Genomic DNA, 16,229 nt, shown 5'->3' on the forward strand with positions numbered 1-16,229 from the left:
GCAAAGACAAACACTTGAATAGAAATCTTTGTTTGTGGTTTTGACATTGCCCCCAGGTTGAGAAAGAGTCACACTCCCTGGAGGAAGTTCAGTCTTCTGTATAACCTACCGGGAAATACAGACAAATAGCTATAAGAACCTGACACTTTGCTTAGGACCGATTTCTATTACAGTCAACACAGAGTCTATTGTAACAAAGATATAGTAAGATGCCTTCTGTGCACATTGGCTGGTGGGAAACACAACTATGTTGCTGCACCAAGTTTCACATTTACCTCTTTTTGTAGACTGAGAATTGCCCGCATACAGACTGTTAAATCAATGCACTCGCTCGCTCGAGGGGACTGAGCCGTCTGGCATCGTGACTTGAAATAGTGGCTTCTTGATAGAAGAACGATCTGTCCACTGAGCTTCAGGGGAGGAGTAATGATTAGCCAATCAGTGCCATGGGCAAGACTAACACCATTGTCAAGCTGTTTAAAGGCATCGTGTGCCACCACAGCGGCCTGCGCTCACTCGGCTTCTCCACCTTTGAGGCACGGCTACTGCACAACAAATGGAGAAACATGCTGAACTGTTCTTACCTTGCTCGGTGTCGCTCATAAAAACAAGTTTGTTAGCATGGCTGTGCATCAGTATTAACTTAAAAATTATGCAAGATTTTAGTGGATATGTTGATCTAAAAAATACTTAGAGAGTAATAAAAATAGTCAAATGAAGCACAATTTGAAAGTATAAAGCAATAATCTTCGTGTTTCTTATGGGGAAGGAGATTTTTTTTTTTTTCGTATGTGCTAATAGAGTCCTATTATGTTTGCATTTTTGCTTGTACAATATCCCCTTAAAGTGTGTCCTCTCTTCTTCCCAAAACCATTTAAATTTTGTCTGTAGAAGAAAAAACGGAGTTACGGTGATTTGAAGAGAGCTTGTGAAATGGGCTTCGTTTTGTTAAATAAAGGGCTTAACATAAACACACTTGTATGAAATTATTGATGGTTATAATACTGACGTAACTGTTTAATCTATGTTTTACCTCAGGTATATGTGGAGCTGCGCTTTACACTGAGAGACTGCAACTCCATCCCTTGGGTTTCTGGTACTTGTAAGGAAACCTTCAATCTCTTTTACCTGCAGACAGACGGGCCGCTCCCCGACAGCACACGCTTCCGGCCTACTGACTATGCTAAGGTTGTCATGTTTTTATTCTTGTCATGTGACAGAACTGTCATTGTGTGACTTTACGTGAGTAAAGCGTGTGTTTGGTTTAAGGTGGACACCATAGCAGCGGATGAAAGCTTTACACAGACCGATCTTGGAGATCGTGTCCTTCGACTTAACACCGAGGTCAGGGAAGTGGGCCCCATCACACAGAAGGGATTCTACCTGGCCTTCCAAGATGTGGGAGCTTGTATTGCTCTTGTGTCTGTAAAGGTCAGTGAACAGGGTTGCATGACTCAGTCTCGCATAGACTGGGCATAAACTCAGTATTACTTCTTTAACCTGAACACTGTGTTTTCCTCTTTCACATAAGGTCTTCTACAAACGGTGCCCCTCAACTTTAAGAAACTTGGCCGCGTTTCCTGAAACAGTGCCACAAATGGACTCATCCTCTTTGGTGGAAGTGAGAGGTTCGTGTGTGGAGAACGCAGAAGAGAGGGACACGCCCAAATTGTACTGTGGTGCTGATGGAGACTGGCTGGTACCACTGGGCCGCTGTGTCTGTAGTATTGGCCACGAGGAAATGGACGGCTACTGCCAAGGTGAGAAGCAGCCCGAGATGTATCTCTGAGTGTGTGTGTGCATTTAAGATAAGATAAGATAAGATAGAACTTTATTAATCCCTCGGGTGGGTTCCTCTGGGAACCCTCTGGGAATTTGTGTGTGTTCCTGTCTGCACTCATTTTAGAGAAGTATGGTATGCTAACAGTGTGCTAAAAAAGCAAAGAGAAGAGAAGAGAAGAGGAGAGGAGAGGAGAGGAGAGGAGAGGAGAGGAGAGGAGAGGAGAGGAGAGGAGAGGAGAGGAGAGGAGAGGATGCGTCATGCTCACAGATCTCCAGGGCCTCCCAGTCATCTGCAAGAGTTTGACTTTACAGGACTGATATTCCCTCCTCTCGTTCTAAGATCCTGCATCCTTGTCTGATCCTTTCCATCCCCATTTCTCTTCATCCCTTTTCAGCCCCGCCTCCCCCTCATCATCGTCTCGTCTCTCTTGTCCACTTTGTTTACTCTTCGCTTCACTCCCCATTCTTTCTCTCTTCTTTTATTTCACCATTTCAACTCACACTCTCACTTTCCTTCGTTGCCATCCTTTTCTGCTACGTGATCACAAACAATGCAAATAGGAAGGGATTGTGTGTATCACTTCAGAGTTTTCGGAATCATTACTTTGGCTCTCATGAGATCCCTCTCTGGACTCTGTCAATTATGTGGCTGAAATGGGAAAGTAATTTCTTGTAAAATGAAACCGTTTGTGGATTTCTGGTATTTAGGTCTGATTTTTTGCCCTTTGATACCTAAAAATGTACAGAAGCTTCTTGTTAGGATGCTTCAAATTCAAATTCAAATTCAAATTTTATTTGTCACGTACACAGTCATACACAGTACGATATGTAGTGAAATGCTTGGACAACTGCTCGTGACCTAAAGAAAACAAAAAAGGAAAAGGCTATGAATAAGATAGGAAATAAATATGAAAAATTAAAAAGGTTAAATTTAACTAAGAAGCAATAAAATATAAATTAAGGTTAAAAATGAAATAACTGTACAACACAAATTTGAATGAAGGGTAAATTTAACTGGGAAGAATAATTAGTCCAATCAAAATAACCTAAATGTGATCCACTGAACAGATTACAAAGGACTTAAAGAAACTGTTTACTTGTTTGGCCTGCTCTCTCAATTAGACAATGATGGAGGGCTAGCTGGCTAATTGCCTTCATTTGTTAGTTTCACAGCTAATTTAGCTCACACCTAGTTTTTGCTAAACCTTTCTTCAACCTTCCCTTTCATTACAAGACTCAGACTTACTTGTAATTATGGCAGGAGCTAAATTGAGCCACAGTGCATGATTACAATTGAAGAGCACTCCGTGTTCCTTACTATATTTTATAGACTTACAGCTGATTGGGGTGAAATTCATGTAGTAACCCTGTGGTGATGTAGTTACTCAGAGCATTACAGAGAGAACTCCAGCAGTCATTAGTACAGCTGATATGTAGGATAGGCTCTAATATCGCCTTTATTTGCTCCTCGGGTGTAATTTTTTTTTCTTTTTATCTTCTTCTCTTTTATCTTCCTTTTATTTATCTTTTCTCTCTCGCTCGCTCTCAATCATCTCAAGTTAAACAACACAGAAGCCTGTCAGGAGAGATTCCAGATGAGACGCCAGCTTAGGAGCAGTACTCTCATGGTGTCCCTTTTATATGTTCTCCATCTCTGCTCTCCTTTTTCATCCCCTCTGGCTGCCAGTAGTTGCTTCTCTCAAATGTACTCAACCCACTTGGCAGTTGAAAAAGATGTCTGTGTTAGCGTGTTTTATCACAATGTCTGATCCTCACTCTAATAAACCTAAACTGACAAATGCTGTTTATAAATTTAACAAATCAAATTAACTATCCAGAGATATGAAAGAACTGTGAAAGAAGAATAGTGATGAAACGCACTCACCAGCCACTTTAATAGGTATACCTACTCAATTATTTCTTAATGCAAATATCTAATCAGCCAATCACTTGGCAGCAAGTCAGTGCGTTAAGGCATGTAGACATGGCCAAGGCGACCTGCTGAAGTTCAAACCAAACACCAGAATGAAGAAGAAAGGTGATTTAAGGAACTTAGAACCTGGTTGCTGGTTCCAGATGGGCATTTGTGTACATCAGAAATTGCAGATCTGCTGGGATTTTTCCACAAACAGTCTTGAGGGTTTACAGGAAAGGGTTTCAAAAAGAGAAAATATCTAATGAGCAGCAGTTCTTTAGGCTGGGATGTTGAGGGATAATGGCCAGACTGCTTTGAGCTGATAGGAGTGCAGCAGTAACTCAAATGACCACTTGTTAAAATCAAGGTAAGCAGAAGAGCAACTTGTTGAACCTTGAAGCAGATGGGCTCCAGCTGCAGAAGGTCTCACCAGGTGCCACTCTGATGAACTAAGAACAGGAAACAGAGGCTACAGTTCATGCAGGTGTACCAAAATTAGACAGTAGAAGACTGGAGAAACCACACCTGGTCTCATGAGTTTTGATTTCTGCTGCAACAGTTGGATAGCTAAATACATCAAATATCATAGATCCATGAACGCATGGATGTATCCTGTCTTGTATCCTGCCCATCTGAGCATAGTTTAAACACCACAGTCAATCGGACAGTGTCCATCCCTTTATGACCACAGTGTACCCATCTTCTGATAGCTGACTCCAGAAGGATTATGTGCCATGTCACACATAACAAATGCATGTTATTGAGTTGACTCAGTAACATGCATTGGCCTCCACAGTCAACCAGATCTAAATTTAATAGAGCACCTTTGGGATATGGTATAAAGAGAGATTTGTATCTGCCAAATCTGCAGCAACTGTGTGATGCTATCATGTTACTATAGACACTGATCTCTGAGGACTGTTTCCAGTACCTTGTTGAATCTGTGCTGTGAAGAACTAGTTCTGAAGGCAAAAAGCTGCAACCATGGACTAGCAAGCTGTAACTAATGAAGTGTTTTTCCTGTGATTTCTTTAGCAGCAACATCAGCTTTAGCATACACGGCTGCATGCACATAATACTTAAGCAACAACAATGGTGACATTAAGGTTAATTAATGCGAATGTAGATGAAGGCTATGATGCAGTCACTGAATACTCATATGTGGTTACATCCTGCAATCAAAAGCATCGTTGGCATAAAAAAAAGCTTCAACATATAACAACAACATCTTAAAAATTAATTAAATGATTAATAAAATAACTAATTAAATTTCAGTTGTTAATAACTTTTGCGGGCTGTAACTGTGGAATATTTCAAAATTTAACTTCAATTAGTAAAATCAATTAGTAAAATATTTGATCAGGTTTTTTTGTGATCAGCTAATCGAGTAAGTACTACATCTATAAATCAAACAAAAAGAAAGAGGCAGGCTGAGCATTTACCAAAAGCAGTACCCTCCTGTGTGTTGTCTTTGCTTCGACTGGGCCTTTTCCCATCTCTGCAGCGGATGCATGAACATGAAACGAATATTGATCTTATTATCAGATTGTCTGAAGGAAAACAAGTGCATTTCCCAAAATGGGTGTTCCTCTTAGACTCACGCATCTACTGTAGGGTCCCTAGTGAAGGAAACCAGTGTTGCTTTTTTCTTTGCTGCAGTTGTTGCTGTGGTCAGAAACGTCAGGTTATTTCTATCAGGGATGGTCTACTGTGGAAATCTGAAACAGCGAGAGCGTCAGCGAACTTACCGTTAGGGTTTAAAGTGGTGATGAGTAGAAACAACGCATAATGGCATGATAATTAATGATTTATGACCAATCACCCCTCCAACCCCCCATCAATAATTTCCATAGGTCCGTCAGAGCATATGCAGTAATGAAGATGTGCACTTTGCTTGGAGTTGCAGGAAGTTTAGGCATGAACTTGCGATGACTTCTGCTTTCTCCTCGTTTTCATTTTGGAACACTGCTTCAAAGGGTACTGTGATCAAAGCTGTCTGAGAGGCAGCATGGGGAAAGAGCAAAAGAGGGAGAGAGAGAGAGCGAGGGCGAGAGAGAGAGAGAGAGAGAGAAAAGGGAAAGCCCCAGCCTCCCAAATATAAGCAGAGCTCTGCACTAACATGTCCATCTTTCCCTCCCAGCTGCCTAAACAAAGGCATCAGCGCTTATCAAAAGCTGCTTTCCACCCCAATAGCATTCTGCCAGACTGTTCTGACATCTCAATCGAGTGTCTTATTATTCTATTCCTTTCATTCGTTGTCAGCCACAAGAGGATTACTCAGAGATAGGCTGGTTATATCATGACCTAGATAAGGCAACATCATAGTGCTAATGCTATTTGTTCCACATCCTTTCGTCACAGCAGCATATTCATAAAGAGGCAGTGAATTGTGGGTGAAGCTAATAGAGATGTCTTTTCAGATTTCATGTGAATCAGAGTCGATATGCAGACGAAACCAGAAACCCACCAGTAGGATAAGTGATAAGTCTCAGAAGCTGAGAAATGAAAATATTATGGTTTCAGCAAAATCTTCTTAATTTTCTTAAAAATGCATTGCATTTTTTAATTAAACTCCACCTAATCCAGCACAGTTCTTTTTAAATAAAGTTAATGGTAAAAATGCAAATGAAGCAATTTAGGAGCAACAAGCTGAAGTTGCTTAGTCTCTATTTTTGTTGCTTTCTGTCTTTTGCCACTTACCCTGACCATGCCACAGAGCTACAGGCTTTGACAGTAGGTTGCTCACTGATGACTTCCAGCCTGAAGTTGTGACCTTTAAATTTGAGTAAAATGGAATAGGAAATGAGGAATCGATACATCTCTTAGGTGTGTCTGAGTGTTTGTGCCCCTCTTCTGTCCATTAAGGACTGTGTTTACTCTGGCCTGTAACGCAGCGCAGACGAGAGCATCACTCATTCTCTGTGAACTTCCTATCTGCATATCAAAGCTGAGAGTCCAGGGTAAACATACTCTTCAGCTCCATCTGTTTCTGACAACGTAAAGCCAAGAGAAAACTTCCAACCCCACACATCCAAACAACTCAAAATCTCTTGGTTGGTACGTCATTACATTCCTGCAAGTGTGCAGATGTTGCACTTCACCAAGCTACAGTAGGTTACCTGCTGAAACTTCAACAGTTGATGTGTTTTGAATAACTGTGGATAGCTTCTCTTATCAATGTTTTATGGAACGAATCAAGATGTATAATTCATTGTAGCAATGAAACCACAGAGAGCTATCACCTAATGTTGAATTTCACCTTATCTTAAATCTGTATGTCAGCAGCTTCCAGCTCAATGTTTGGTTTTACTTACTGTCCTTATTAGCAGTAATTTCAGCAGACCAGCAGCAAAACGAATGGCACTTTAGGATCCTCAGCTATCATCTGATGATAGCCTGTGGGGACAGCGGCCATTATTTTGGGAATTTTTATGGAGCCAGTTGTCAAGCTTTCACCCAAAGGATTCAAATGCAGGACACAGTCGAAACAGTTTTAATGAAAAGAAGTCAGGAAGAAATAACAACAGTGAATGATCAGAGGTCAGTCTTCAAGCTGGGATTCTGATCAGGGAAGTATTTTCAGGTAAGTTGTTACTCTGGAATTTAACATTCAGACACAGATTTTCCAAGTGGAATAATACTCAGGTACTGTAAGTTTCTTCAGGTAAGTGCAAACAGGAATTGGCGATCCTCTCATCTTTCTTCAGATTTAGGGTTGCAGTACTTGGAGCTCCACTGCTAGCAAGCTTTCAACAGCAGTTGGCATAAGAGCAGGTCAAGCAGGTATTCAGGTAAGTACAGTGGGGCAAAAAAGTATTTAGTCAGCCACCGATTGTGCAAGTTCCCCCACCTAAAATGATGACAGAGGTCAGTAATTTGCACCAGAGGTACACTTCAACTGTGAGAGACAGAATGTGAAAAAAAAATCCATGAATCCACATGGTAGGATTTGTAAAGAATTTATTCGTAAATCAGGGTGGAAAATAAGTATTTGGTCAATAACAAAAATACAACTCAATACTTTGTAACATAACCTTTGTTGGCAATAACAGAGGTCAAACGTTTACTATAGGTCTTTACCAGGTTTGCACACACAGTAGCTGGTATTTTGGCCCATTCCTCCATGCAGATCTTCTCGAGAGCAGTGATGTTTTGGGGCTGTCGCCGAGCAACACAGACTTTCAACTCCCGCCACAGATTTTCTATGGGGTTGAGGTCTGGAGACTGGCTAGGCCACTCCAGGACTTTCAAATGCTTCTTACGGAGCCACTCCTTTGTTGCCCGGGCGGTGTGTTTTGGATCATTGTCATGTTGGAAGACCCAGCCTCGTTTCATCTTCAAAGTTCTCACTGATGGAAGGAGGTTTTGGCTCAAAATCTCACGATACATGGCCCCATTCATTCTGTCCTTAACACGGATCAGTCGTCCTGTCCCCTTGGCAGAAAAACAGCCCCATAGCATGATGTTTCCACCCCCATGCTTCACAGTAGGTATGATGTTCTTGGGATGCAACTCAGTATTCTTCTTCCTCCAAACACGACGAGTTGAGTTTATACCAAGAAGTTCTACTTTGGTTTCATCTGACCACATGACATTCTCCCAATCCTCTGCTGTATCATCCATGTGCTCTCTGGCAAACTTCAGACGGGCCTGGACATGCACTGGCTTCAGCAGCGGAACACGTCTGGCACTGCGGGATTTGATTCCCTGCCGTTGTAGTGTGTTACTGATGGTGACCTTTGTTACTTTGGTCCCAGCTCTCTGCAGGTCATTCACCAGGTCCCCCCGTGTGGTTCTGGGATCTTTGCTCACCGTTCTCATGATCATTTTGACCCCACGGGATGAGATCTTGTGTGGAGCCCCAGATCGAGGGAGATTATCAGTGGTCTTGTATGTCTTCCATTTTCTGATGATTGCTCCCACAGTTGATTTTTTCACACCAAGGTGCTTGCCTATTGTAGATTCACTCTTCCCAGTCTGGTGCAGGTTTACAATACTTTTCCTGGTGTCCTTCGAAAGCTCTTTGGTCTTGGCCATGGCGGAGTTTGGAGTCTGACTGTTAGGGGCTGTGGACAGGTGTCTTTTATACAGATGATGAGTTCAAACAGGTGCCATTCATACAGGTAACAAGTGGGGGACAGAAAAGCTTCTTACAGAAGACGTTACAGGTCTGTGAGAGCCAGAGATTTTCCTTGTTTGAGGTGACCAAATACTTATTTTCCACCCTAATTTACGAATAAATTCCTTACAAATCCTACCATGTGAATTCATGGATTTTTTTTTCACATTCTGTCTCTCACAGTTGAAGTGTACCTCTGGTGCAAATTACTGACCTCTGTCATCATTTTAGGTGGGGGGACTTGCACAATCGGTGGCTGACTAAATACTTTTTTGCCCCACTGTATAAGAGACCAGTCGGTGACCTCCTGGCAACCACCTGTTGCTAAAATGTATTTTCCCCAGCTGGCAAAAAACTGGTACAAAAAACAAGGCTTTGTCATTGCTGTGGTCGCTAGCATATTGGTGCGGTCATAGTTTGAATTGAAGTGACGGACATGTCTACAAACACAGCCCAGCTGCTCTCAAAACTGTGAAAAGTGCAACTGAAACAGGAAACAGGGATAGTTTCCCTTCAGCGTAAAATTTGTGCACTTTGAAACATGTTGGCTACAGCAGTGAGGCACAAGTTTTACTTTGAACCTTGCCTGTTTCCAATTTGTGAGCACTTTCTCAAATTTACAGACAAAAATTAAAACATGAAACTACAGGTAACCATGGAAATCTGCTACCAACAAAAGTAACTTTCTTTGCAACCTATTTGATCCAGTAAAGCCAGCATCCTCCAGGAACCATTGCCAACCAGTTGGGGAATACAGATCTCCCTAGTAACCAGTAGCTGTATCATATCCAAAATGGCTGACAACTTTTGTTGTGCATGATGTAATGTGAGAAACCTCAGTAGCCTAATATCACCCATGCTTACTCACCCAACAGTGCTGGGGGGGGGGCTATGTTGTGGAAATGACAGTCTTCACTAGTGGGGATAGTTACAAAGCTTTTATTGAACATTTGAAGATAAAAAAAAAAAACAGAAACTCTTGCAGAGGACATAAAGTCAGAGATAGAAACGACAAGGAGCAGGTGCATCTAGTACAGGTAGAGCTGCTGCAAAACCCCAGCGCAACAAATTCTGGATCCTTGGCTTTTAGTTAGCAGTTAGCGTTAGCAGCACATGCTGCGTCTGATGTGAAAGGACCTTTATGCTGCGCACTGTGACTCACAGTCATGGTCCCGGGTCAACCCTGACTTTGTGTTAAACTAATCCTAAAGTAATAATGGTATTTCTAACCACTGATATACCACAACTTTATCCTTTCAGCAGCTGCTGAAAGTTAGGGGACCTAGCTTCTATCGGATATTTATATAGAGATCCTCCAGCTTCAAACTGTATTACCCTTCAAGGACCTGCAGTTCAAAAAAGCGCCCCTCCGACAGCCAAACCCATGTGTTCTCTGATTGGATAGTTAAATTTGTGATTGACATGACATTGGCCAATCAGATGAAAGGAAGAAAAATGGGGTCAAATTCGTACTTGTAACTTGAAACTTGAGTTTAACATGTATTTTTTGGCTGAGTCCACACATAAATCTTTTTACAGACACACAAATTCTTTTTACACATACAAATCCTGATTTACAAGTACAAAATATTTATGACCACAATTTGAGCCCATAGTCTCCCTTCAGTGTAATTTTTGATTGTGCAGGATAGTCCCGTAGAGAGTGTAGCCAAATGTTCTTTTGGGCAAAGCTTTTTTCTCCTGTGGGTTCCCGCTCTTTGTTTTGGCCAGTTTTTTATTTTGGGGTTATTTTTTGTTGTTCTTCTTCTGTCTCTCTAGTTTTTACACTTCTTTGTACCTTCCCTCGTGTCCATTGCGATAGTTTCAACTATCCTCTGAAATGCTAACATTTCTGAGTCTTTCTGTTGATGTGTTATTATTATTCTTTATACTGACCTGATGATTGTTATTCTCTCTGATCTGAAGAGGCCAATCACAACGCTTGTGTGCTGCGTTGATCCAACATTATTACATTTCTCTGGAGGTGCACGTCAGGCTACCGTGTGGGGTTCAGAGGGGTTTGCTATTACTTTGTAGGTTACGACATAGATTTCCTGCTGAAGCATAAAGTGGCCAATAAATGTGAGAATGTACTGTTAAATGGGGGGAAAAGAAGCATATTATTCCTTTTAATAAAAATACATGACATGAAGGAAGATTACATGACAAAATCCCCCCAAAAAGTGGTAGCAAACAAATAGCATTACTTTATGTGTGTGTGTGTGTGTGTGTGTGTGTGTGTGTGTGTGTTTGGAATGTTTTTTCTGACTTTTGGACAGAAATATCAGTATGAGTATTGTAATTGCTTTTTGGTGGTGATCTTCCTAGCTTATACTAGAAAGCAGGGAGCAGCTGGAATTTCAAATGAATCAGTGTGTTTGTTGCCTTTGGCAGGACCTCTGCATGGAGAGAAGGTAATATCCAGATGAAGGTGCCTCAAAAATTGAAGCTGGGTGACAAATTACTCTTCTCATTAGGACCTAAGCAGCAATGTGATTTTGGCAAGGATTTCCGTCTGGATGTCAATCTTTCATCTCATCCTCTTTACATCCAAATTTATGCTCATTTCTTTCCACCTATTTATCCATAGAGTTTTTTCCCGCCTCTTCCTTTGTTACATAGTATTTTTGCTTAACTATGTATCACCTGTCATTCAAAGTTTAATGAAAAGCTTTCAACATTGCTACTTAAAGAAATATAGTAACATTTGATGACCTGGTTTCAAGAAAAAATCTATTAGAATGAAAACGACAATCAGTTTTGTTAATCAGGAGAGGATTTGGTTTAATGGTTATCATTTTTTTAAGTTTGCATCATTCACTGTTGGTCAAATTACAGTACGTGGCAAGATAGCTGCACAGCACTTTTCCTCTCTCAGTTCTTGGATTGATTCCAAAGTAAATCCTCAAAGTAGTAAAATATATTCAAAAGCAACATAATTATTGACTTTTCTGCAGCTTTCTTCATTGGAGAATTCAGTTATTGAGTTGCAAGGTATTTTTCTTGGAATTTGCTTGAAGTCATAGAGGGGAAAAATAGCAACAAAATAGCAGGACTCAGTAGCCCTGCAGTGTCATATATATATAATATGTATGCAGAATGGGGAGAAAGCAGATCCTCACTCTCGGCAGCTCTATGCCTGTTAGAGGCAGGTTATATAGCAGCTTATGTAAGTAAAGTTCAAACTATGTGATCTTACTCAAATGCACCTTGGTAGTTGTGCTTACCATCTCACCTCATGTTTTTATGTCCACATACAGTAGTGACTGATCTTTTTGTTACCTGGCGATTCAAATGGGAAAATTATAAGTTGATTTAAAAACTGTCCTTCACAGATCAGATCACAATCAGATTTGTTTTAACCAAGGGTGTTACACATACAAGGACACTTCAGTTGATGGTGTTTCCACTATATACAGTCCTGTGAAAAACTAAATATGCCCTAATTGAATAGAACCAGCAATAACTTTAATAATGTTCTGTATGTCTCATTCTTTCACATCATTGTAGAGGAATTCTGGACCACTCTTCTTCACAATGTTGCTTCACTTCTTTGAGATTAGTGGACGTTTGTTTAGGCACAGCTTTCTTATATTTTGCAATATAGCTAAACATCTCCACTCCCAAAGGACATTGTACCAGAGGTCTTGCAGTTTGCAAACCTAAGCCATGTTCTTTGTAGATAGAAGATGCTTTGTCTTGGCAACTCTAACAAACAGGCCTCACTTGTTTAGTCTTAGTTTTTGTTATACTGTCATGAACTTTAACATGCTAACTGAGGCATTCAGAGTCTTAGATGTAGCTCTTCTTGGTAGTTTCTCTAAGAATTGCATGGTCTGACTTTGTGGCTAAATTCTCATCCACTCCTGGGAAGATTGTGGCATTGTGTTAATACACACCTGAATGCTCCAAGTCAGCAAACTTTCAAAGCTTTCTAGAGTTGCTCACACTCGCCGTTGATCAATTAATCGAGTTCATCTGATTACCAGCAACTGGGTGTTTAGAAAAGTCTAAACAATATATGTTATATATGGATTCATTATACACAGAGTAGGCTTACTGCCAACCACAAACAGATAAAATATAAGACAAACACATGCGTAAGGAAGTAGACTGGTGCAGCACAACGATTATGCATTATGTGTGAAATATAATGTTGTGTACATGTAGAACTGTTGTAGAACACAGTCATTGTAGATTCAGAGCAGAATGCAATAACTACCTAGACTACCTAATAATAAATACTTGGCATAGGTACAACTTAGTTGTTTATGAGGATAATGGCAGTGGGAAGGAAGCTGTTTCTGAGTCTGGTTGTTCTGGTGTAGGTGGATCTGTCACACCTGCCGGAGGGGAAGAGTTGAAAAAGTTGTGTCCAGAGTGTGAGGAATTTCTGATCATGTTTGCTGCCTGCTCACTGGTTCTTGAGGAGTTCTGGAGGCTGGACAAGGGGACGCCAGTTATTTTCTCTACATTCTTTAGAGTTTATAGTAGCGCTAGTAGTACTAGGTAGGTAGTCATACTAACCTGTTTTGTGTCTGAAGCAGACTGCGCACGACAGACTTGATGACCGCAGTGTAGAACTTGATCAGTAGCTCCTATGATAGGCCATCCTTTCTCAGCTGAAAGGACGTCAACTGTTGGGACTTTTTGAATAGAGTTGGTGTTGGGCTCCCACTTCCGGAGCTGAGAGATAATAGTGAACAGGAACTTGAAAGACTCCACACTTGGCACAGGGTTGTTTGAGCAGAAAATGTCAAGTTGTAGTGTGTCTGGGGTGTTTTGATAAACATTTATGTGATATACTCATAAAAGTGGCTATTTTCTATGCTAGTTCTACTATTTTACATGCCAGACTTGGCAGAGGTACCAACTCTGGCATGGTATCCCTGCCAGGCTTACACTGGCAGGGATACTATGATACAATTTCAGTTTTCTTTGGAAGAAGAAATGAATTTTATCCCACACTCACAAAAAAATACCACTCTGAAGATTAGTGTTTAGTTAGATCAGTTTCTCCGTTCGGTGAACAGGACGGGGGAGGTGTATTTAAAATAGTCCAAGTTATCTTCTCTTTACATTAATTTTCCAAGATTATGTGACAGACTGCAGTTTTTCCTGTCTTATCTAGTGTAATAATATCAGTGAGAAAGTTTCCATCACTAGGTTGACTAAAGTAGCAGCAATCCAGCTTGAGGGAGGAAGTTTCTTTCTCAGTCATGCAGTACTCTCTTGAGTATTGAAAAGCTGATGTATGTAGATCCTGGAGAAACTGCACGAACAGATTTGGTGTCACTGCAAAAATGACTTTCATGAAACATTATATCTTAGCATTACTATATACACACACAAAAATAATTGAATATAATTGATTTCAAACAGTAATAATCCTCCATCAGTCATCCTTTGTACAGTGCTGGGGACTGTGTCACAGCAGGACATCATTTATCACGCTTATGATAAAAAAAGGCTAGCGTCAATAGAGAATTTAAAGTGGTAGTGTATTTCAATGGAGGCATTAATGCATTAGGCAATATATGAAGATGATGTGATTACGGAAAAATAAAGTCAGTTAACTACTATGTATTTTTGCTTACTTACAGAAAATATATGAAGATATTAAAATGAAGCTGAAATTATATAAACCTTCTGGCTTGATTGAATTTCTCAGTGTATATATACAGTATTTCCTATTTCTTTAATTATTATTCCACCCACAAGTATATATATTCTCAAGAAAGAAAGAAAAAAAATCACTCAACTCAACTGCAATAAAATGGCAATAAAATCATCCACAAATTCCCAGAATATTAAATAACTGCACTATTAATGCTTTATTCTTCTGTGCCAAGATAAGTCAGGGGAAAAGGAGGCAATCTGCAGTGGTTTTTCCATCTTCTGATAAGCCTCGAGGGAAAAGAGCGACGAAGAAGACGAGAGATGGGAAAAGAAAAAAATACATTGGAATAAAGATGAAAAACAAGAATAGGTGAAAATTGTTGCAGAGCATAACAGTTGGGGGGGGGAGAGAAAAATTGAAAAGATAAGGAAAGGAGAGTTGTGTGGGTTGATGGAAAGAAAGAAATGGGCAAGTAACACTGGAGGTAAAGTGAAACAGTCTAAGGATGGAAAACTGCAAATACCCGGTCAGCAGAATGGACTGTGTAAGTGGATTGAGATTTCAGCAGGAAGCAGGTTGTGTTAACATTTTAATAATGAATTATTCGTATGTTAATCGCTCCTCTTTTACCTACTTGCAAGACTACAAAGTGACCTTAAACTGGGTTAAACCTGCTGATTAAAACAAATTGCTGCCAAAAATCGTTATTTAGCCTTTAGCTACTACTCCTTTTTTGTCAATTTGAAGGACTTAAGCAAAAAATATGGTCACTGGCCACTTTGTTAGGTACACCTGTTCAACTGAAAGTTAAGGAAAATATCATCTCAGGAAGTCAGCGCATTTAAGTATATAAACATGGTCATGACAGTGTGGAAGAATTATTATTTAAGTGACTTTGAGTGTGACATGATTGTTGGTGCCAGATGAGTTGGTCTGAACATTTCAAAAGCTACTAATCTACTGGGATTTTCCCAGTCTCTGGAGTTTTCATAGGGAATAGTTTAAAAAAGAGAAAATAGTGAGTAGTAGCTGATGAAAAAGCCTTGCTGATGTCAGAGGTCAGATAAAGGCAAGAGTAACTCAAATAACCTCTCAGTATAACTGAGGTGAGCAGAAAAGCATCTCTGACCACACGATACGTCAAATTTGAAGCAGATGGTCGGCAGCAGCAGAAGTCCACACTGGATGCCACTGCTGTTACCTAAGAACAGAAAACTGAGGCTACAATTCACACTGACAAAACCGGACAACGGTAGATTGAAAAAATGTTGCCTAGTCTGATGAGTCTCAGTTTGAGTTGTAACATTCAGATGGTGGAGTCAGAATTTAGTGTAAACAGCACAGTGAGTGCATGGTGTTCTTGCATTGTTTAGTTTTGAAATATTTCTCTGATATCCAGTCATCTAACAAACGTCTACCTACAGTAACTCTCATCTTCATTTGCCAGAAGTACTGTTCACCATCAGCCACTGTGTTGCATGAAAAACATTCAGAATAATATCTGGATTAATGTGCTAAGGTTAATCACGGATAGGACATGTGTCTGGATTTTTCTGTGTCTTCTCACAGTCTGAAGACATAATTACGACTCACCTTTAGCCCATTTTCCGCTGGGATAAGCTCCAGCCTCTTGTAACATTGTGATTAAGATAATAGATGAATGGACTGTATCAGCATGTGTTTTACTTTGTGTGCTAATGTGTTTTTAAACAACATATTGTCGTATACAGTGCTTAACAAATTTATTAGACCACTGCCCAATGTAAGGTTTGTCACGGCTGCCCTAAATTAAC

General features: G+C 40.3%; 1 pseudogene across 1 annotated transcript in view; it reads left to right on the forward strand.

Moving 5' to 3' along the window:
* LOC309704743 (ephrin type-A receptor 6-like) overlaps positions 1-16,229 on the forward strand; it is an 84,881-nt pseudogene that overhangs the window by 42,698 nt on the left and 25,954 nt on the right. Inside the window, exons 5-7 of the transcript XR_014280862.1 lie at positions 1,039-1,188; positions 1,270-1,431; positions 1,532-1,760. The product of XR_014280862.1 is annotated as an ephrin type-A receptor 6-like (transcript). The remainder of the gene's footprint in view (positions 1-1,038; positions 1,189-1,269; positions 1,432-1,531; positions 1,761-16,229) is intronic.

This window comes from Aulonocara stuartgranti (assembly GCF_965226115.1).
Source record: "Aulonocara stuartgranti genome assembly, chromosome: 1".
NCBI classification, from domain to species: Eukaryota; Metazoa; Chordata; class Actinopteri; order Cichliformes; family Cichlidae; genus Aulonocara; species Aulonocara stuartgranti.